Here is a 22803-nt window from a genome sequence, read left to right as displayed (position 1 = left end):
TTTTATTGTGTGACAGGACTGACTGCGAGTGTGAAAGTCGGTTTCTGGTGGAGCTGGCTCATTTACCGCGGCAAGCCGATTGACTGGGTCCCTCAGGATGTTTTTGTTCGGGGACGAGGGAGGGAGGGGGAAGGGTATGTGGACCTTCCCCTCTTCATCTGCGGCAAACACGCTAAAAGTGAATGAGCCACGCAGCGGCCGGCCCTCCCATCCCTGCTGGCAACGGGGTCTGGAAATGTTGACACGCGGAGCTGAGAGCAGCCCCAGAAACCCCAGGAATCCCCCCGAGAAGACACTGGGCGGGAGGGTGAGGTGGAGCCTTGGAATGCGCTCGGAGGAGTCAGTCACTTATTTACTAGCTGAACTCGGTGAACCCTGCCTTAGTCAGCCACTTCCACCACGGCCAGTCTGTCCCACTTCTCCCTCCCACTCTCCTCTCTTGTTTTCTTCTCGGACCTATCCTGATGCTCCTTGTGTAAGTCGGCCCCTCCCCTTCCATCCCTCTTATTGGCAGACGTCTCCGCATCTTGGCCTCTCATTGGCCGGCGCCTTCGCCCATGCCCCGAGCGACCTAATCCAACCCCCACCTGACCCCCGTCACCCTGTTGCTCACACTCTAGCTGAAGCGTTGAGGTCATGATGAGTAATAAAACAAAAGTCAGTGGGAATCTGAGTCAAGCCGGGCAGTGTGTGAAGCACAAAGGGCCATCAGTGTCATTCCTTACATATTCAAGAATTCTGAAATAGATGTAACTTAATAGTTGTTTTTAACTACGCTTTGGTACTATCAGACTGTAGTAAACAGGAAAAACAAGTCTTTAATCTCTGTGCATCCCCTAATCTATATATACATACATCATAGCTCTTCTTGTTATAGCAGGAGACAGTGTCCCCCACGTTCGCGAAAGTCCCAGTGAATTATTGGAGTGTACAGTTACAAGGGGGATTTGAATGGGATCTTTCGCATTTGACTGGCCGCTAAAAAAGTGGGCAGCCTTAGAATGTAGCGCGATACGGAGCTACGGAAGCTTCACACACACTTCCGTTGTCGCTAAAAGCCTCAAATTGATTAATAGATGGATGTCGTGATGATCGTTATTGGTTGAAATTGGTTATAGCTTATGTAAGCGCACGTCATATTTTGATGTACAGGAAGAAAAGATGATTGGATATTTTCTTTTTCATATACTGTTAAATACTGTAGATACACAATATGACCAGGGGTGTGACCTGCTAGGTGGCTCTTTCCGTGAGCGTCCTGTCATGTTTGAATAAAGCCCCATCACACAACATTTATAGCCATACACAGATACCACGTCTGAACATGTTGACGGAGACAGGATCTGGTGGAAGTCGGTCCTCGGCCTGAGACAAGCATCCATGAGAGGAGGTGTGATGATTAATAGCAGTCTCAGTCTCACTGTAACAATAATCCATGACTCAGTGGGAATCCAGCGCTGTCTTGTCAGTGATACTCCCTGCATGTCAATTACCAGCACTGGGAAATGTCAATGGGCTTCATCTGAATTCAGCACAGCAGACACCGGAGCACTGCACAAAAAAGGACAGCGAAACGAGTCGTTAGATTTTCAAACAAAAGTGCAAACAGACAATACTTCTTGAAGACGGAAACAGGAATAGCAAAGTTAGATGTTGTGTGTGTGTGTGTGTGTGTGTGTGTGTGTGTGTGTGTGTGTGTGTGTGTGTGTGTGTGTGGTCTGGACCGTGGATATTGAATGAACAGTCAGAAGACAGTCAGGAACCTTCTGCTCTCACGTCGCAGCCAGCGTGGATGTGTTCAGCAGGGTGCCGTTCCTACTCGCTTTATCACCTCCATCTGTCTGCCGGACAGATCCGTGTCACCGGCTGACACGTTAGTGAACGCTTGCATGTGCTGAGTGTCTTTGTCCGTTAGCAGGATATCTGAAAATATATACATTTTTCAATGGATTTCAAAAAATATTTTTATAAAAAAATTTGCACATTTTACCAAATTAGTTATATTGTATTAGCCACTTTCTTAGACATATCCGTCACATGTATGACATCATCATAATGTGTCATTTTATTCCTGATCCAGAAACATTTTATTTGTATTAAAGCTACTACGAGGGACTTCTTGTGTCTGTGTTGATTCTGGCGGTCCCTGTGGACAAAAGCGGTAATGTCCAGCAGCGTGACGTTGGCTCCCGGGGCCGGAGCAGCGAGGTGGAGCTCTGGCCCCTGGCATTAGAGGAATCGGACCCTCGCAGTAACTTTATTGAAACACATTTATCGGATCGTGCAGCCTTGGTAGAGGTGTAATGCAGAGTATTGACCTGTAGAATGAATATGATTTGATTTGGTCTGACAGGCTTTGGTGAGGTTTTTCATAATGTTGTAGATAATGTAGCTGTTTTTTGATTGCTATTCTGTCCACTTATGAGGTTTTAGGTTTCCAGCATGAAAACTATGGTTTTATTCAGAAAACCCTCACAACCAATTGTTTGGTAGTTTTTTTTGATTAATGACTTAAACGAGTCAACTGAATTACATTTTGAATTTATCGTGTTCTTGTCGAGCCATTGGTGTTTACGAGAAGCTGAACATCCCTCTCACATTAGTGTGCTTTGTTCTTGAATATGCCGCAGGATTTGTCCGCACCTCCAGTGAGACAAATACTCAGTGTGTCTGTGTATGGTTTTGGTTTTGTTGCTGCGATGTTTTACCAGAGGGAGACCTGTCAGTCAAACAGTGTGAGCCGTATTGTCGTGCAGGTTCTGTTTGTGCAGGTGCACCCTCCTCTCCCGTCTATCCGTTCGTGGCGGCCTGCCCTGTTCTTTTCCATATGACGCTTCTTCTTGTGGCTGCTTAAGACCGTGATTCCCTCGAATGACATTTGAGCTTGCTCTGTGTTGTTTTGGCCCTTGGGTGAGGAGCAGGAGACAGACCCCCCCCCCCCCCCAAAGACATTCCACAAAGCCTCCTTTTCCTAATCAACCAGTGAGAGGGTGCGCCTTCTTTTTTCTTTCTTCTTTTCTTTTTTTCTACTTTTCTGTTTTGACTCTCCACATCCCCCCAGCAGCAAAGTAGGTCACACGCTGACTGTGGTGAAGTATGAGGCAGCAGTTTGCCGGGGCCGAGGCAGGTTGCCTCTCCCCTGCAGGAAGCTTGTTGCAGAGGAGAGACGTTAAACACACAAGTTCCTGTTTGACATGTGTTTCCAGCAGCAGCCCCCCCCCCCCCCCCCCCCCACCACCACCACCACCACTCACGCTTCACCTATAGCCGCGTTATCAGCCAGGTTTTGTCGGTTTAACTGCTCTGTGACCCCTTTCCTCCCCTCCCTTCCTAGAAACCAGAAGAAAAAATAAATCTGATGATGCTCTTGCCGTTGACTCTGTGCCCAGAATAACAAATAGTCTTGAGAGATACAGTCAACAAAGACAGGTCCTTATGCAGGCAGCCACACCGCTAGACTGCAGACCCTCAGGGCTGTGAATAATTAACCAGGTGTATATTTAACGATCTCATTCTGCCGTTTTACACTGAAACATCCTCACATTTCCCGCGTTGAGGCCTGATCTGAAAGAGAGAATTCTCCAAGTGAGCTGTCAACAACTTGACAGCCACACTGGCACACTTGTAGTTTCCAAGCTGCTCGGCGATGGCTCTGATTTTTTTTTTTTTTTTGCATCATCAATAAAGTGGTTATGAAGCGCCACCGGCCCTCTGTAGGCTTCCCTCTGGCGCACGTATGCAGGTGGACACATGAGGGGTTGTATTTTTAGGCAAGATACTGTGACCCGGGCAAGTTATCCTCCCGTTACACCTCGCTTCGCGTGAAACTCTAGATAAATAGGCCGAGCCGGAGTCGGCCGGCGATCCCGGGTACCCCAGCGGGCAGCGCCGTGGTGTCAGAGGCGAAGGGGGCCGAGAGGCAACCACGAATGAGTGACAGAGTCCAGGCAGAGGGCCAGCAGAGCACAGGGGCAGAGGAGAGCCGGGGGCACAGTGTTCCCGTGTCACACAGGGGAAGGTGTGCAGCTCAGTGATGTCATCATCAGCAACACACAGAGTAGAGCTTCCTCTCACACTGCTAAAAAAACTGACTCCGTTATAAAGCCACTTGGGCTATTATTAAGTCCAAAAATCACATTTTATTTAAACAAGCCAAAAGAAAAACTTTCTTTGACGCCCATGTCTGTAAAGCATTATAAACATACGTATAATGTGTTATTATCTGCTCATAGCGCTGTATAATTCTAGTGATAGGCATTCATAAATATCCATAAGGCTTTAAAACAAGATTTATAACACATTATAATGCATTTTATAATAACTTATACCGTCAAGTATCACAAAACTTCATTATTACTGGTAAGTTTTTATTGCAAGGATCATGGTGTATTTAGTTACTCAATGTGCAAGCAATCATTTGCTTTTAATAAAGTAAATAGAAAAGTTATTGCAGTAGAATCAATTCGATATATTTAGAATTTTTGTAATTTATAAATATATATATATATATATATATATATATATCTATATATATATATATATATATATATATCTATATATATATATATATATATATATATCTATATATATATATATATATATATATATATATATATATAAATAAATGTGTATATATCTATAGAAAAATATATGTATCTATAGAAATATATATGCACAAATTCTATATATATATATATATAGATATAGATATATATAGATGTATGATATTGTACATTTCCTGGACACTCAATTGAGGAACAATTAAGTTGTCGAGTTGTCATTAACTAGTTTGATACACTAATTGCCTGACATATATTTTATTTTAAATCGTTTACCGCCATAAAACAGTCCTGCATATAAGCTCAGTAAGTTGGATGTGTTTTCAGTTGTAGGCTATGGGAATGTCATTTGTTGGTTGCAGCATGCTAATCATTTCAGTCACTCTTAATTGATTTGCTTTTTTTAAGCTTTCCATGAACACTTTTTCCACTTCTTTTGATGATGATAACAATCAGATTTATTACAAGTAAGGTCTTATTTTTTGTAGTTTTGGCCATACCTTCTACAATTCCGTTCTACCCACCAACAGCTGGGAGCAAGGCAGCGTGGTTTAAATAACCTGGATCAGCTGTTGGCTTGTTTACAAGCTGTCTGATCATCTGACCTCTTGTGATTCTTGCCCCCATCAGACTTGATTGTAACGCTGTCACGCAGATCCCAAAACTGATAGAAAGACTAAAGTTGTACAAAACACAAGAAAACAAGAATTAGTTAGAAGTCTAAATCTGATTTGCAAAGTTGTCATTTTTTTTGCAGTGTCGAGCATGTTGCCGAACTCTTGCAATGTATAAAAAATAGCTTTTACCAAATGCCATACCGTTTACTCATCAAAGTGGTTCTGCCCACTTCCTCAGTGGAGGCAGATATCCTGCAGTCAGGGATGTGATACAGTCAGATTTTATGAATGTTAAACCGCTGTACATTTTCCTGTATGGAAACAATGAGGGGTATTGGGCCCGGCCAACATTTCCACAGATTTTTTTTATTTGGGGGGGGGTTGAAGCGTTACAGTGGGTGATTCACTTTTTCCACTTAGTGTAAAGCTCCCGGCAGCCAAGGGTTTCTCTGTGAGCAGTTTGTTGACAGCGAGCATTGGTGAGACAGCATCTTCAAAGTGTTTCTGCACAACAACTCATCATCACATAGTAACATATTTATATATTTTTTGAGCGGTCCACACCGCTGTCAGCGAATGAATCGCGGCGCGGAGCGAAAAGCAGCTGCTTCACGAGCACCAAAGCGTGTCTTCTTAATGATCGTTTTGCTGCAAAAACCAATTTAGCCGTGAGGGATGGAAAAAAAATGAAAAAAGGCTGCATCTCATTTTGTGTGATTGTATAGGACGGGACTTGAGAATCGCAGCCGCATCGCCCCGGCTCTGATCGATAAACCATGAACGGAGACGGGTGCAGGGGGGATTCAAGAGAGGATGCTGGGAAAAAATTAAATAAACATTGGCTCAGTTTCTCTCGAAGTGTGTGGGAGTCAGTGGGATGAGAAGAGAGAAGAAGAAAATAATAGCTCTGTTTGTTGTTGCTCGCCCGGCTCTCAGGGCTGAGATCAGACTAATCAATAGCGGGGATAATGTGGAGATGAGTAGTATGACATCAATATTAGGCGCAGAGGTCCGGCAACACCATTGTGCCGCTCTCCGTCTCGCCCTCTGCTGAGTAAACAGTGGCTCCCCGAGGAGAAAGGAACTCATTGATGGGTCCCTTCGGCCTCTCCGCCTCTGTGCATTGTTGGGCCTCCCATACACAACAACCTCATCACACGGGGGGAGACACACACACACACACTACCTGCTGGCCAGCACCAATCGATCGTCGGTAAAATACGACGGCATCTTAGTGGTTTGCGACATTGGATTCACTCCCCCCGCTCCAGACTCCACTCCATCCCCTCTCCCGCCAAACGCTTTTTGATTGGATCGTGAAATAAATCACTGAGGTTCGGTCGAGACGGTTCATGTGGGTGATTGAGTGGTCTTCCTCGAGGAAGGTTAGGCTTTCACTGATGCACGATGATTTTACGGCAGCAGAGTGTGCAAGAGTTTGGTTACAAAATGAGACATGCACAATTTGATTAAAGACAAAAGTGATACGTTTGCATATCTACCTAGCGAATCAACTAATTAACTAGAAATAAGGGGAGTAGGCTGTTCTTTTTCTAATCCATAACTAACTTGTTACACATTGGCCCCCTTGGAGTCGTCGAATTCGCTAACGATGCAGATTTCGTTCCCTGGATACCACAAATCGTCTTCAAAAATAGATTTTTCCCCTAAATGGATTTATACTTCTCAGCCCTTGGCAGTGGGCCAAGGCAGTGGGCCGGTCAGTGAAGTTCTCCGTTTGCTCACTTTGATCTTGAAAAATACCAGATGGGTACCGAGGAGAGTTTGAGACATTCATGGTCCCCAGTGGATGAATCCTACTGACTTTGGTGATCCTCTGGCTTTTCCATAAGGCACCACAATGAGGTTGAAACTGTTTCATTTCAACTGACAGATACCTGCTGGACTGCCATGAAATTTGGTTCAGATATTCGTGGCCCCCAGAGGATGAATCCTTACAACTTTGTTGCTCATCAGCTGGTACATTTTTTTATTTAGTGAAATATCTCAACATCTAAATCATGGATAAGCACACAATGTGTATTCCAATATGCCTAGCGCCACCACAAGGTTTACATTTTTTGTTTTGATGGATTGCCTTGACGTTTTGGCGATGGCTACCGGTGGCTATGCCTCAGTGTCGATTGCCGTTGCCCTCCCCCCAAACCCAAGCGGAAATTGGTTAGAGTGGAGGCAATGTCACACTGAAGATTGAAACTGAGTTGACAAATCTGTCCAATATCTACTCCTTATCACAATGTCATAGGGTTTAGAAAGTATGTGTATGGACACAAAAACAGAATTCATGCCATGCATTTGGTATGAAGTTAGAATGTCTTATTTTAAGTACAAAAGCACTTAATTTGCTGATCTGCTGATGAAGCCTCTTTTTGTCTCTGTAATAACTTTAGTTTTCTGCTGATGTGCACATTTTCCGCAATATATTCAGCTCGGGGACATTCTCCTGAGTCCTGTCATCTGACGCTCTTTGTTTGTGTGGACGGCCATGGTGTGGTAATTCATCACCTGCTAGTTGGCCCGGTGTTTTGACAGGAAACACAATACCTGTCACTTTAAATTGGGGATTCAGGTTTATGGGTGAAATCATAAGCACGGGAATTACTTTCTTTTCAAGCATCATGAGTTTTATAAAAATGATTCCATCTTTGGAAACAAATCATTTTATTCGAAGTCAAACAAACGTTAACTTTGTCAAACTGCTTCCAAGGTCAAGACTGAACTTTGAGATTGAACTTTACGAATTGAAATAACAATTTCCGTGGATGTATAAATCTTTCATCCGAATAATTCGCATTAAAATCCGCTTGAAGCGAATTGGACTTGTCAAGATGTAACCAAATAAAAACCAGTTTTTGCGAGTATATTAAATCACCTGTGTAGTAAAAATGCTCTTGCCTGCAGCCACAACTATGGCTGAGAAACAGAGAGGAAGTCTCAGCATGCTCCAAACGAACGCCTCTGATTGGTTAGTCAGTGCACCGGTGTATGGAGAGTGCTTGATTTGATGCCCCAGAGCGAGCACTCGCAACCGCAATATTGCTTTGTTAATTGTGAGATCCAAATCCCTAATTGTTATAATGTGATTTATTTGGAGTCCCCAGTTCGGCCCAGCATCCCAAAGGAATTCCGTTCACATTCTCCAGCGCACAAATTTGGTTTGCGTCCAGTGCTGGGTGTAGTGCGATCACATCGCTAACAGTGGTTGTGTTTTTGCCGCTGACAGGCTCGGATTGTCCTTAGAAGTGTCTGATAACATCACGGAAGGAACTGTGGAGAATTTCAGTATTAAACGCATTATTAGTAGGATTTAATAACACCCCTAGTGGTGAGTAGAAGTGTTACAATAATAAATATGTTAGTCACAATATGTTTCCATATGGAATGTATTATAGGTTTACAATATTCTTACTTATAGAGGATATTATATGTTACAGTATATTAACTCATTGAATGTATTAAATCATAGAAGTATAGTCACTGTAGGTATTAAAACACTAAGAATAGTCTTGAGGGTCAGATAGGGATTCTGAGTGAGGTGTCAGACATGCAGCAGCAAATGGAGGCGACCTCATCGATGGAGGATGGGGCCAGTGGGACGGTCAAATGCCAAGCTGACCAGCAGGACAGAGAGGAGGAGTCCAAGATGTTTTGCGAAGAGCCAAGATGTTTTGCTTAGGGATCGATAATGGGAGGGGACAGAATTCAAATGAAGCCAATCACTAATCGCCACGGAGGGTCATTCACACGTTTTATGACAGTATCGGACACTTTCCGACTCTCAGGGGATACAAAAGACAATGTTTTAGGGAGTTTACCTCAGATCACTGCAGCTCTCATTTTCAGCTAACTGGCCGCGCCGGACTGTGAGGAGATGCGTGTATGTGGTCTCTGCTCTCGAGAACATTACTATTGATAGTTAATTCAGTTTGTAAGTGAACTTTGTGTAGTACATTAAATATTGTTTTAATTTTGGACCGGGTCCAGCTCATTCTTCTGATGCGCGTGCGCAGTAAGAAGCTCGCAGCAGAAGAGTACCTGCGGCCTGCAAGCTCCTTCATTCTAACCCTAACAGAACCCGACGGAGAAATAAAACCTTTTTCTTTACCTTTCTCCTCTGTTTGTTATGTGACTAACCCAGTGTCAGTCACGACATTGAAAATCTTTTAGATAACACCAAGCTACGCTTTCTGCACTCCGGCACGACAAACTCTGACGTCGGCCCTCCTCTCTCCGACCCTCATAGTTTCCACCGTTGTCTTCCGGTTGGAAGTCACATGACACAAAAACAAACGTGATCAAGCAAAAGGTAAAAAAAAAAAAACGGTTTTATTTTTCTGTAGGGTCCTTTCCATCATTTTGTCAGACAGTTGTCAGTGAAAATAAAGGAAGGTGTTGCCCCGAGCGATTACGTTTTAGCCCGTTCAGCGGGCTGCCGTCTGCAGCGTTCACCCTCAATACTTGACCAATTCTAAAAACCGTTAGTAAATCTACGGTGCCCATGATTGCCGTAGATGCACTTATATCGTTTTTTTTAAAACGTTATCAACGTTCTGTGTTGCAATTGGTTTCTCAGAGATGGAGCTGATCCGGAGGCAGAAATAAACCTCGATGCGTGGAGCCAAAGAATAGCTTCTTGTTGGTGCTTAACAATGAGCTTCCTCACGCGTGAGGTGGAGTGGATCCTCCAGTCCGCCTCCCCCACCCCCCCCCCCCCCTCACGGCGAGCATCGCTCCGCTCAATGGATCGGGGGGATGCCCGACGTAATTGGCCGAGCTTTGATGTGACGCTGCTCCACTAAGCCTCTCGATTCAGCACTTAGCACTTCTTAACAATGCGAGTTCTCTTTCATCTGCAAAGCCAATTAATTTGTGGATGTGGAGTAGAATTTCAAAGAGCGGCTGCAGAGAGGGGCAGTAGATATGTTCCTTTTTTCCTGATTCCTCAGCGGAGGACGGTGGTGCGTTGCGGTGCACGATGCATGTGTGCTTGGTATTGAAAGTGGTTTCGCAGGAACGAATCCGAGGCGGTCACACAGGCAGGGGAGCAAGTTCACCTCGGGGAACCTCCGTTTTCTACTGCGAGATCAGTGTTTATCCACAATCATTTTTTATTATTATTGGAGGCAGCAGGCAGCAAGTTCAGTCTCATCAATGGACTTATTTATTGTGTCAAGAGACAAACGGTCCCTGGGGGTCATTCAGTCAGCACTGAGATCTGCTATTAGACTTGCGGAACATTTTCTGACTCATTCCTGGCTTCCTCCTTCATATTGTGACTCAGAGGCACGGGCTGAAAAAAAGTTTCAGACTTTGTGTGTGTGTGTGTGTGTGTGTGCGTGTGTGTGTGTGTGCGCGCACAGGGGTGAGAGACGGAGGGCTTACGCAAGACGCCCGTACCGCATTCATAAAACGATGTAATCAGATTACAAGGAGCTCGAGTTGCCCCGAGATGCATTTCTAAAAGTAGGTGATCCCATTACTGAGACTGTTCGAAGAAATCGCTGTACACGTGGTTTACTTTGTGAATTATTCATATGAACATTTGAAAGTTCAATGCATGAAATATAGATGTGTTTATTGACTCACGACAAGTCGTGCTTTTATGAAAGTGTTAATCCTGTCACCAGCCAGAGCCCATTGGGCATAGAGGTCGTTTAAGGAGAGAAAAGGGGAAAAAATGCATTTCAGTGGTACCTTTTTTAACCTGTTCTTATTGCAGATTTGCAAAGAAATATTTTTGGATGATCTTATCACGGTTCTTTTTCATGTTTGTTTTTAAGACAGCAAGGTTTTTTGCAAATTACTGAACAGTACCACCAAACTAATTCCCTTTTTTTTTTTTAATGATTGCCCTACAAGGTAACAAAACCCCACACCAAATTACTTTCTTAAATTTAACACTTTAAAGTTTGTTTGAAGTTTCTCTAAATATTTATCAGCCCCTTCTTCCAAAACAGTGGTGAAGAACACACGGCCCAAATGCCATTAGTTGAGTTTTTCATCAAAACAGAATGATGACTGGTGTGTTAACTGCATGCTTTCACCCAGGAGACCGCTGTTTGTGTCCCTTGTGAAACCACATTGACCATACACTTGTTACGTAGTGTTAAGCAAGAAGGTCGGTTGGTATTTAGTCACGCTCGTTACGTTGTTACGCTTGTTATATAATGTTGTTACGATTGATAAGTAACGTTGTATAAGAAAGTCCACTATCGGCAGTTGTTATTTATTTACTGTAGTTACGTTGTTATGGTTGTTACATTGCATTGTTACACTTGTTACGTAACGTCAAGGGAGAAAGTCCAATACTACGTTACGTTGCTACATTACGTTGTTGATACGCTACATTGATACGCTACGTGATACGCTACATTGATACGCTACGTGATACGCTACAGTGATACGCTACGTTGATACGCTACGTTGATACGCTACCTTGATACGCTACATTGATACGCTACATTGATACGCTACAGTGATACGCTACGTTGATACGCTACGTTGATATGCTACATTGATACGCTACATTGATACGCTACCTTGATACGCTACGTTGATGCGTTACGTTGATGCGTTACATTGCTATGTTACATTGTTACGTTACGTTGATGCATTATGTTGCTACGTTACGTTGATACGTTAGGTCTTTAGGTTACAATGTTAGGTTTCATTGTTACTTTTATTATTTTAACACAAACCATGATCTTATTTCTAACAATAACCAAGTAGTTTAGATTTCTAACGTTACCCACTTGGCATTGTGCGTTTCTGCAAATGTGTGATACGAGGCGGATATAAAGCGTATTCATCAGACTAACTTTTAGTTTTCGACTGGGTAGGACATCGCTAGGATCCTGGCCTGAAAAGGCAGTTCACTGTTGTGCTTCCAAGCTGCGATGATGCATACATATCACAAAGAATAAATCAGGAAGTCAAAATAATGGAAATAAATAGCAGAAGTAATACATGGGAAGGAAATATTGCAGCGAATTAGTAAACACCATCTATAGTATTATCCACATTTTAGGACTCATTAAGACAAATACTTTACTGAATAAGATATGAGACTTTTGCTGTAATTGTTTTGAAAATAAACAGCGCAAACAGGTCTGACAGGGCCTCTTTAACCCTGAACAGACCTGTTTGCTCATACTGAGTAATCCCCCCCTAACTCTGTATGGGCATTTCACATGGGTGCATGAATGTGTGTGGCCGTGCGTTCTCTATATCTGTGGGAATGGGGAAGTGAAATAGAGTCCAAATGCCCCCACCGCCTCCACTTCCAGTTTAGGTATGTGTGTGTGTTTGTGTGGAAGAATGGGAAGGGATGCATGTCCTGCGGCAACCCCGGTGCTTTGTGAGCTGTTTACGAGTCTCCTCTACAGCCTAGCACCTCCCTCCCTCCCACCACCACTCCGCCCCCTCCGCCCCCGCCTGCTCGGCGTGGAGAGTTGTTGTGACGAGCTCGAGCAACTTTTAGAAACACGGTTTACGGCGGTCGCACAGGATGTGAAAAAGTTCAGAATAAGTCAGCTCGTTGCATGTACCATCAAATGATATCTGGTCGGCCATGTTTACATTAGCCAGCATGAATGTCAGTTCCTAGATCACAAGCAAAAGGAGTAGAACACTCACGATGTACGTCTCTTTAAGAAATTACAAACTCTTGAGGCCAAACAGCAGCAGTCAGTTTAGTTGACGTAAGCTCTTCCCTCAAATAACCTTGAGTCAGTGGAGGGCTGATGAACGGACTGTGTCTCACTCTGAGCTGTTGCCCTGACAGGTGAAGTCTGGGCTGGGGCTGTTTTTATGCTCTTTTTTTCTTTTTTACAAGTTCTGAGAGCTTTAGAGGTGAGAAAAGTTCACCAAAAGAGGCGGGCGAGGACCAGAGGCACTGCTGAGTCACGCTAGTAAACTGTGTTGGAGCCTGTGGAGAGGGACGGAGATCCCTGAGATACTGTGAAAAAGCACGCTCGAGGAATGTTGAGTTGCGGTACTACTTCATGATCAGTAGTAAAATGAACACATACAGGCTAAACCGTATTGCGGGGCAAAAGCCTTTGCGTGTAGAGGATTTCACTTTAAGCTACTTTCACACTGCTTTTTGCTGAGAAATATGTCAAGGGTGCACTAGACACTAGACACTATGAAATATCAGCCCATTCTCACCAAAGGGCGTATGAATGACACGACAAGCATAAGCGTGCAATAACAACTCCGTTCTTGCGTTTTGTCATTTTTTACGTCATGTGGTCCATGCTGACTGCAATGTGCAACGCATACAGGGGAATATGGTATGCTCAGAGCAAGTGCCGTCGGGTCGTTTGTGATGTTTGCGACGTGTTTTCTGTGCTCTTGTTACATTGTTTACCTTTTACTTAGTTTACTTTTTGATTTTACGCCAAACCATGAGGTTTTTTTCCTGAACGTAACTCACTGTTTTTTTTTTTGGGCGAAACAGAACTTCGGCTTTTTCACGGTAACAAGGTTTCGGAGAACTAAAGTCAGGTAGGGCTCTGCAATATATCGATAGTATATCGATATCGTGATAGGGGATCAGATTTCGGATATCGTGATTTGAATTTAAGTTTTGTCTTTTCTTGGTTTTAGAGACTGCATTACAGTAAAGTGATGTCATTTTCTGAACTTACCACTGAAAACATAGTTTGGAATATTATATTATCCCACACCTGCTAATAGATCCCCCGAAATGCTACACACTGGCCCTTTAAGTTGCTCATTTTCACACCTCTCGAGTCTGAGTCTCACCTCACCTCTGCAGCATGCATGTGTCATTGTTTTTTAGTCTGCAAGGCAGTCCAACTCAACTGCGTCACATGATTGATGAGTTTTCCCGATTGCCTCAGTAAGCAGCACTACTCACATTTTAGGTGTTAGAAGCTGTTTCAAAGTCTGAATTCGGGTAAAGTGAAATGTTACCACTTCCTTATACTTTGAGGCCAGATCCCGATGGATCAGTGATCCTGATCGAGGCTTCTGCGTTGGTGATGTATAGAAAAATGACGCTGTCTACTCAGGGGTTAGAGCAGATGACTTTGGCGCTCCATACAGCGGCCGAGGCAGGCGTGTGTGTCGACGGAGTCTTTGAACTTGTGTTGGCTGCGTGTCGATGGCTGGCTTTACATTGGAACATATTGAGCAGCGACTCACAGGGGTGGGGGGTGGGGGGGGAGTGGGACATGTGTAGGACTTCACCGTGGACGGAGGGCAGAGAGAGAGAGCAGCTGGTTGTGGCTGAGTACCTGCCTCTGACATGTGGAACAGCACTCATTCATCAACTCCCGGAAAATTAATCGCCTGCTATCACATCATCCCTAAGTGCGTGCTCTTATCTCATTGTAGCGTGAAGAGGTTCCATTGTGTGCCTCTTATTCTGCCACGTCCGCTCGTTCATCTGCCCGGCCTTAGCTGTTATTGTCGGGAGTTGTTGCAATCTCTTGACTATTCCTTTTTGCACAAGAAGATCTTCACTTGTAGTGTTCTCGTTCAGTGTGTCGAAACTCTGATTTAAACACCGAGCTAAACCACAGTTAATGAAGACAGAGTCGTAGTAATTTTCACCCTTTTTACTGTCACTTTGTTCCTTTAACATGTGTGGTGAAAACTGAAAATACAAACAATACAAAATATTCAGTCTTATTGTAAATACAAACATACATAGATCATTTGAACATCAACAAACATTCATAAAAAACACTGGCATTGTTCCAAACTTACATATAACACAAACCTATCTAAGTGACACATCAAACCCATTTGTCAAGACAACTGTACTGATATAAAATGCCCACTATGTCCAATGTCAAGTAGAGTACTTACAGCATTGCTCCTAGGACGCTTCCAGGTGGATGCGAGCAGATTACACCTCTGAGCATGTGGCTCTCTTTTGTTTGACTTCAACCAATGAAGCTACCAAAACCGGAAGTGACACACCGGAAGTGACAAAACCGGAAGTGACAAAACCGGAAGTGATCATGACTTGAACGAAAAGACAACATTACAATACTATCTTTTCGTTTTGTAATGAGCATAAACAAATTATCTATACAAAGTAGAAAAAATGCCTTTAAAGGCAACACATCACTATTTGCTTCCCTATGAAGTTATTTACACCTCGTTTGCCGGCAATATGTCTTACAGACACAATGGACACTTAAAATAATGAGGGGACAAAAAAGAAATAAAGAAATAAAGAAATATGTCATTGACGATGTGAACACACCTGTATTTTTAAATAAATTGCTAAATGGGATGATTACTTAAATATGTAGAGGACAGGAAAGAAAGGACACCATGGCCGATCTCCAATCCATTAAGACATTTCTGGTATATCACAACTTGGGTGTTAGTTCAATCTCTTTGGTAATCACTCCTAACTGTAAGAATAACATTTTGCGCAAGTTAATTGCTGAGATCTGATGACATCACTAAAAACAGGGTTTGACTCACTGCACTTACTGTTGGTGTGTCCCGCGCAATGAAGGACAATTACTGACATTTCTGGTGCGCTCACTTTTGGTTTGACCTGTGTGCAGCGAGGTTGCTGTTTCCAGGTATCAGCAAGTCATATCAAAAACTACAAGTTGTAATAAACCAGAATTTAATTATTTAGCAAGAGTAATCAGTAAATGTACCTCATTGATACTTTGTGATTAAGTTGATACCATATACTGTATACAAGAAGTGGACATAGTCACCGTGACGTCACCCACGTTTTTGAAGCCTCAAGTTTTTGCTGTAGTTTTTGGCCGTCGCCATCTTGTTTTTTAGCTTTATAGCCATCTTGGTTTTTGGTCGTTGCCATCTTGGTTTTACAACCGAATGCTAATATTTTTAGGCTATTAAGTTTCATTAACTAAAAACACACTATGAAAGTGGTAACGGGCTAAAGCACACCTTGCCTTATGGTCTATTTTAATCTAAATATGACCATAATAAATACTAAATAAAAAATCCTGTTGTATTAAAAAAGACTTGAAACTAGTGATTGAGACCCCAAACTCATGTTAACAATGTTTACTGAGGTAATAAATCAAGTGAGAAGTAGAGTCATTTTTCACATAGACTTCTGTAGAATCAGACGTTTTGCCACTAAAGTAGTCGCCCCCTGATGGCCATTAGAAAGAATGCAAGTGTAAGGCAGCCTTGGCTTCACCTTTCAGACCCGTAGGTTGCTGTCTGGTTACCCATTACAATACCTGTGAGCACCTGTGAATATGTTCTTACATAAAACGAAAGAAAAACACGAATTTAGAGGCCAAAAAAAATGAAAGATTTGTACCACATGTAAATATGTTGAAAACAACATGCATCATTTATTTTTGTTGTGAAGTTCCCATCCACTTTGTGTTAATGTCTCCAAGATTCTAGACAGTTAGGAGAGTTTGATCCAAATAAAAGCCTGAGGGGGGAGTTCATCCAGTCTGTGTGTGGTCATGTTTGTCCCCACCCACCTCAGCAGATTAGCTGCACAGCTAATGCTTAGCCGGGCATAAGGCAGTTCTGAAAGAAATTAATCGGCCCGCTCTCCATGAAGGAGTTGTTTTTAACACTTAAATCCTCCTCCTAGTAGCTCAGATTCATCATACATAATCATCTTGATTGCGGTCCTAGATATGCTCTCATATATGTATATATAAGACATTTCCGTTGCCACAACTGTTTGATGCAGAGATTTGTTTTTGTTTTCATAATGGAAATTTAAAGAGCAAAAATAATGACAGATGAGACATAAACCTAGTACACGCTTTAACATGAAGCTTTTTTATGTTTATTTTTGTCATCTGGCAAGTTAAGGGTCATTATAAAAGCTAAAAATAGCCTCTTACGATAGTGGACTTGCACGGTCTGAACCATAAACAAACAAATGGCAATTTCTCCGCGGCCCTGTCTGCTGCTGCTGCCAGCGTTCCAGGGAGCAATTTGTGGTGCGCAGGGAGGCTGACCCCGGTCAGGAAGCGGCGGCAGGATAAAGACGGGGCCCATTTAGCCCTGTTCGGGAGCTTCAGAGTGGCATCCTCGCGGGCCACGGCCACAGACCAGCCGAAGCGTTTAGGACGCTCGAGCGGTGATGTGCATCCATCATGGCTTCCAAGAAATGTGTGCCCACTAGAAAAAGAGCCAAATGTCCTCCCATAGACCGCCGTCCAACATGTCACTTCTGCCAACGCTGTCTCTCGTCCGCAAATAGCAGCAGCTTGCGTCTGCATTTTATGCTTTTATTTTTTCTGCCAGAGGTTTCTTCAGTAGCACTCGCACACACCAAACTCTTACGGTTTTTAGAGCAGGGGTTTGTTGATCTGTCCTTCATAGTGTGATTTAAAGAACATTTTATTCCTAAAAACATGGCCACAATGGATTTGTTTTGACTGTTGACAGTCTTTTTATTTACGATTTATGGAGTAATACAAAGGGATATTAAATCCTCGGTAAAAGCCTTTCACTCTAAAATGTGAACTAAATGAAACAACAATTTTTGAACCTGGCTTTATCCAATGTTAAGATGATCCAATGTTAAATGTATGCACACCAGCACACATTTAATAATGGCCAATTTGCATATTGAAACATAAACTTTCAGAAAACTTGTAATACAAGAAAACATTTGTCTTTAAGTAAGTAATCAACATTACCTATTACCCTATATGTTTATGAAGTTTCTTTTTTTTAGCTAGTCAGTGATTTTGCCATTTTTGAGCTGTTGGAAATTCTCCAAATCTCTGACTCAGCTTTTCCCACTCTCTCACAGTTACAGTCCGAACGATATGACCTAAATGTGGTTCTGCACGATCGTCACCACACGTCATTTAATCCAACGTTAATATGAGACATATTGTTCGGTGTAGCTTTAAAGGAAGAAAATAACAGAACGGGAACACCTCTCTGACTGGGATGGAAATCTGAACCACTTACTCTAAAAACAACATTTGCATATGAGTAACACCAATTCCACTTTGATTTGAATGAAACAGCATTAACATTTCCCTCAGTCACTCTTTTCATGTTTGCTCTGAAAGGGTATTTTGACATGCAGGAGAGGACTAAATGTTTTCTGTCATACCAAGGTTCTCTGATTTTAAAAGCGGTTTGTGTAGTTATCTTTGTAAGGAGGTGGCAGATATGGACGTTCAGTTTGGCACCATGTTGTATCAGTCAGCCTTGATGCTCTCAAGATTTTTTTTTTATACGTCGGCAGACTAATTTCCCTAACCTGCGTTGGTCTGTCGACCTCAATGGCAACGCAGACAACAATGAGCTGATGAAAGGAAACCTTTTAGTTCCTTAAAAAGTAGTCCCGGTTAATAGAATTACTCAGGAACGCGACTATGATGGCACAACAAATAAATGGCAGAACACAGGCTCTCTGGGTGATAAATCAGATACCTAACAAAGACTTAGTTTTGAGCGTTTCGGTTCGCTCCGTTTTGAAGTATGAGAAAAAAAACACAGAAAATCCCATCAGAAGAGGATCGATGTGTGAAAACAGACTGGCTGTGTGTCGCCTATAGACGTGGTGCTTTCAACTGATTATTGGATTAGTCGTTTCCAGCCATGATGGAAAAATCAATCGCTCAGAGAAATGCCATTCATCCATCCATACATAGGCCTATACCGTCGGTGTCTGTGCTGCGCTGAGCTCTTTCTCCTTGAACCTGTTACAATTCAGTGTTTTAATCAAGAAGAGAAATCAATAACCCCATAGATAAATATTGATCTCCAAGCATCGACTGACTGTGAAAAAGACTGCGACTGAGTTATCGGAGCGGCGGCCTTTTCCGCGCGTCTGTGTTGAAACGTGTGCGGATGCAGCAGTCAGCGCCCTCTCTTCACCCAGAACTGCTGTCATAACGGCGAAAGTCACATCGCAACACTGTGTTTAACAGATTGCTCTAATGGCTGCATGACACAGTGTACATAAATCACAGGCCGGATCCGGGCGTTGGGATCAGGAGGGCTTAACGACTGAGTGGCTCTAGAAAAAGAAAAAAACGTTGATGTCACAGGTTGTGGAATTACTTTAATGCGACCAGATGGACAGCATCGCCGCGGGCTGACACAAGCTGCCTCCGAGTTTTCAGGGAATTTGAAGGAATTGTTTCACCTTTTAATGTATTTGTGACCCCCTTTTTTTTCTTTTACAGTTGGAACCCAGTGATCAAAACCAGTGCTAGTGATGTCAGTTCCTCCTCCCTTGCGAATATATTTCCACTGTAACTTGTGATTGCCTGGGCGTGCGAAGGGGGGGGGCGTCCGATACACGAGTGCCACTTTCTCTTCTCGGGTTGAGTCATCAAATACCGAAGCCGCGAAACCGCACTCTTTGTCACCAATCTGCGCACACTCGAAACTATGACCTTTTCATTCTGTGCCCTCGCACTTGATCTGATGCAGCCACGAGGGCTTGTGTCGGCGTGTGTTTCGCAGCCCCCGGCTGACCCATGATGCACCCTGATGCTGTACAGTGGATGAATGTCACATGGTGTATATTATGAATTAATGTCTGTCAGGAGAGCACACGTATCTTTGAGCACGTGTTTAAAATGACACACTGTTGGATTTGTGACTCAGTTTTGTCGTATTATTTCTTTGATTTTTTGGTCACGCCAGATCAACAGCAGGGCCATCTCTCGAATCACTGAAATCAGCTGAGTAACGATTGCTTCGTTTGAAACTTGCAGACTCTTGCACATGATTCAGGCAGCAGTGCTTCACACCAGATGCTGTGAAATGAGCACAGCGGTTACAGAAACCACTGAGATTACAGAATACACAGAGACGAGTAGAAGCAGCTCCTGAGGTCGTGTACGCTGGGGTATCTGATGCTGCAGTACATCACCGTAGGTTGCCCGTCGATACGTTGGCAAAGACATCACAACGTGTTTTCTCGTGCGATGCTGCAGGTAGTCAGCTCTCAAACCCTACTGCTCGCTGGCAGATGAGCCTGGTGCCACCACTGGCTGAGAGTGCATACACTACACATTAAAGACAGGGTAGGTGATTTATGTTAGAAACTTTTTCTTGTTGTATTTATGGAAATTCTCTTCACATCCCGACGGCGATCAAAAAAATCGAGTGGCTTTGAAGAGACGGGCTGTCGGTTTCGCCGACGACAGCTTTTCTCGCCAGATTTACCGATCTAGAACCAATCCAAACGTTGACGGTGTCATTATTCTACAGCCATTACGTTGTGCATTCAACATTTTACTTGATAATGATAGGTTAAAGACAGGGTAGGTGATTTATGTTAGAAACTTTTTCTTGTTGTATTTATGGAAATTCTCTTCACATCCCGACGGCGATCAAAAAAATCGAGTGGATTTGAAGAGACGGGCTGTCGGTTTCGCCGACGACGGCTTTTCTCGCCAGATTTACCGATCTAGAACCAATCCAAACGTTGACGGTGTCATTATTCTACAGCCATTACGTTGTGCATTCAACATTTTACTTGATAATGATAGGTTAAAGCAAAAAAAACTTGTCTATTGTCACTTTATTTAATCTCAGTTGGGACGAAGACTCTTAATATATGTAATGAGTCCTGTTTTTTTTTTGAAAAAAATAATCTTGCAGTTTTGGGGTTATATTTTTTTTCTCAAACTTGCAAAGTATTCACCTACGTTATGATTCCATCATTAGAAGAACGAGTTATTCTTTCAATTTCCTGATACAGGTGGCTATTTGATACCTGGGTTTTGGCACCGATACGACACCAAAATTATTCTCTTTTCATTATCTTACTTTGAAGAATGTAAACATGTGTTTCGTAACTTCCTTTTTTTCATTAAAAAACAACAACCTTTCAGCCCATTGTGTTGAGACTGAACCATGAGGAAATATTTGATCAAAGGTTAAAGGAAACCGGAGCGATAATTTGCCCAAGCATTCGGTGCCAACCCCTTGATACTTGGTGGTTTAACAGTATCTCCTTGTAAATATGAGAAAACATGGATTACTTTCCCTAGTGATGTTTTTTCCAATCCAAAACGTGTGACATTCCTATGCAGCAGAGACTTTGTGAGGGGGTGGTGAGAGTGGATGTTGCTGCATAGTTTAGGCTAGTAATAAATAATAAATAGTGAAAAACACGTGCTCACCGTTATCATCCTTTCTGTAACCAGGTGCTTTGAGAAGCATAAAAGGTAATCATGTACTTTTATAACACTTTAGAAATAAAATAATAATAATTGGTTGATAGTGAAGGTTTTGACCATTTTGCATTTTATCTTCACATATTTTGATGCGCATTTTGAAGTATTGCATTCGAAAAGCGGTATGGGAATGCAAAAGTTGGTAAAACTTTGTCAATTGCGACAAAAAAATAAATAAAAATGCTGGCTTGTGGTGGTTTTTGCCTTTGTTAAAAAATAATTGATGCGCTAAATGGGATATGGAAACGCCTGTGGCAAATAAGCTCTGACTTGTCAAACATTTAACTGATCAGACGTTGCGGCTGTCGGCATCTTCGTATATGTACATTTGTATTGTCATCACCTCTAGACAACATGAAACACGGCCAATACGAGCTGACATGAATGAACAATTAAAACTTCCTCATTTTCTCTCATGAATGGTTAGACAGCCGAGGTGACCACCGAGTTTACACGCTCCAGACCAGTTGATGGTAACACGTCTAACCCAAATTTCTTTTTTTGTAACATTTAAAAAGTTTACTTAAAATGTACTGGACAATTGAATTGAAACACGGCTACTGAATGATACTGTCACTGAGTTTATGTTTCTTTGTTTGGTTGATAAAACGCTGAATTGAAGATGTGTTGTATATGACATTTGTAGGCGAAAGGGATGCATGGTCGTTTCTCTAACTTGAACCCAAACTTGTGCCGCTACCCTTAAAAACGAATCGCTTCACATGACGATTGCATGACAACTGTCGTCACGTGATTATTTTTCATGTTTGAGCAACGTGTTGTTCACACAGCAGAGAGGCTGCACGTCAGAGCTCTTGTTACTTCAAGACACGGTGTTGCAATGTGTATGTGTAGGTACGCTTGTCTCTGTAGTACACCAACTGGTCACACAGTTCGGTCCCCATCGCCATGTGTGTGTGTGTGTGTATGTGTGTGTGTGCGCATATATTTTCACCCTCACATCACTTCCTAAATTAGCTCCCTCAGGGTGGCTGCTGCTGCCAGTGGGTCATCTAACCCGGTATGGCCATACCCTGGCTGGGTAACGTGATTGTGTTGCCCCCCCCCCCCCCCCCCCCTCCTCCTCCTCGTGACCCTCACACTGACAGCGACGGCTGCCCGCCAGATCCGTAGACATGCGCCACCCGAGTGACATGTATGTTTTCATGTTACCTTAGAGTACGCAAACCAGCCAGGGAAAAAAAAAGGCTTCCTTCAGACTGGGAAGGATCCCTCTGTTATCACGGTACAGAGTTGTGCAACAAATACGGATCGGCAAATACTTTACACTATACTGTTCCTGAAGCAATAAGAAGAGGGACTGTCAGGTACATGTCCTGACCTGACCTGACCAGGGACAGGAGTCGGCCTGGGTCAGCCTAATTGGGTTCTGGCAGAGTCCTGTTGTACTGCCTCAGGTCTCTGGTCTATGTGTAG

The 22803-nt window shown here is 43.0% G+C and overlaps 1 protein-coding gene and 1 long non-coding RNA gene across 3 annotated transcripts in view; one reads left to right on the top strand and one right to left on the bottom strand.

Moving 5' to 3' along the window:
• Positions 1-22803, top strand: part of bach2b (BACH transcriptional regulator 2b) — a 91665-nt gene that overhangs the window by 25261 nt on the left and 43601 nt on the right. The gene's annotated exons all lie outside the window — the stretch shown is intronic.
• On the bottom strand, positions 799-15674 carry LOC142942296 (uncharacterized). The gene is made up of 3 exons (XR_012951580.1): positions 15038-15674; positions 1764-1923; positions 799-1551 (listed from the first exon to the last, which is right to left on the bottom strand). It is a non-coding gene; the product is annotated as an uncharacterized LOC142942296 (long non-coding RNA).

This window comes from Anarhichas minor, unplaced genomic scaffold (genome assembly GCF_050575085.1).
Source record: "Anarhichas minor isolate MPS153535 unplaced genomic scaffold, ASM5057508v1 ptg000136l, whole genome shotgun sequence".
Classification (NCBI taxonomy): Eukaryota; Metazoa; Chordata; class Actinopteri; order Perciformes; family Anarhichadidae; genus Anarhichas; species Anarhichas minor.
Note: the sequence above shows the minus strand (reverse complement) of the source record. Positions and strands in the feature narration are given on the sequence as shown.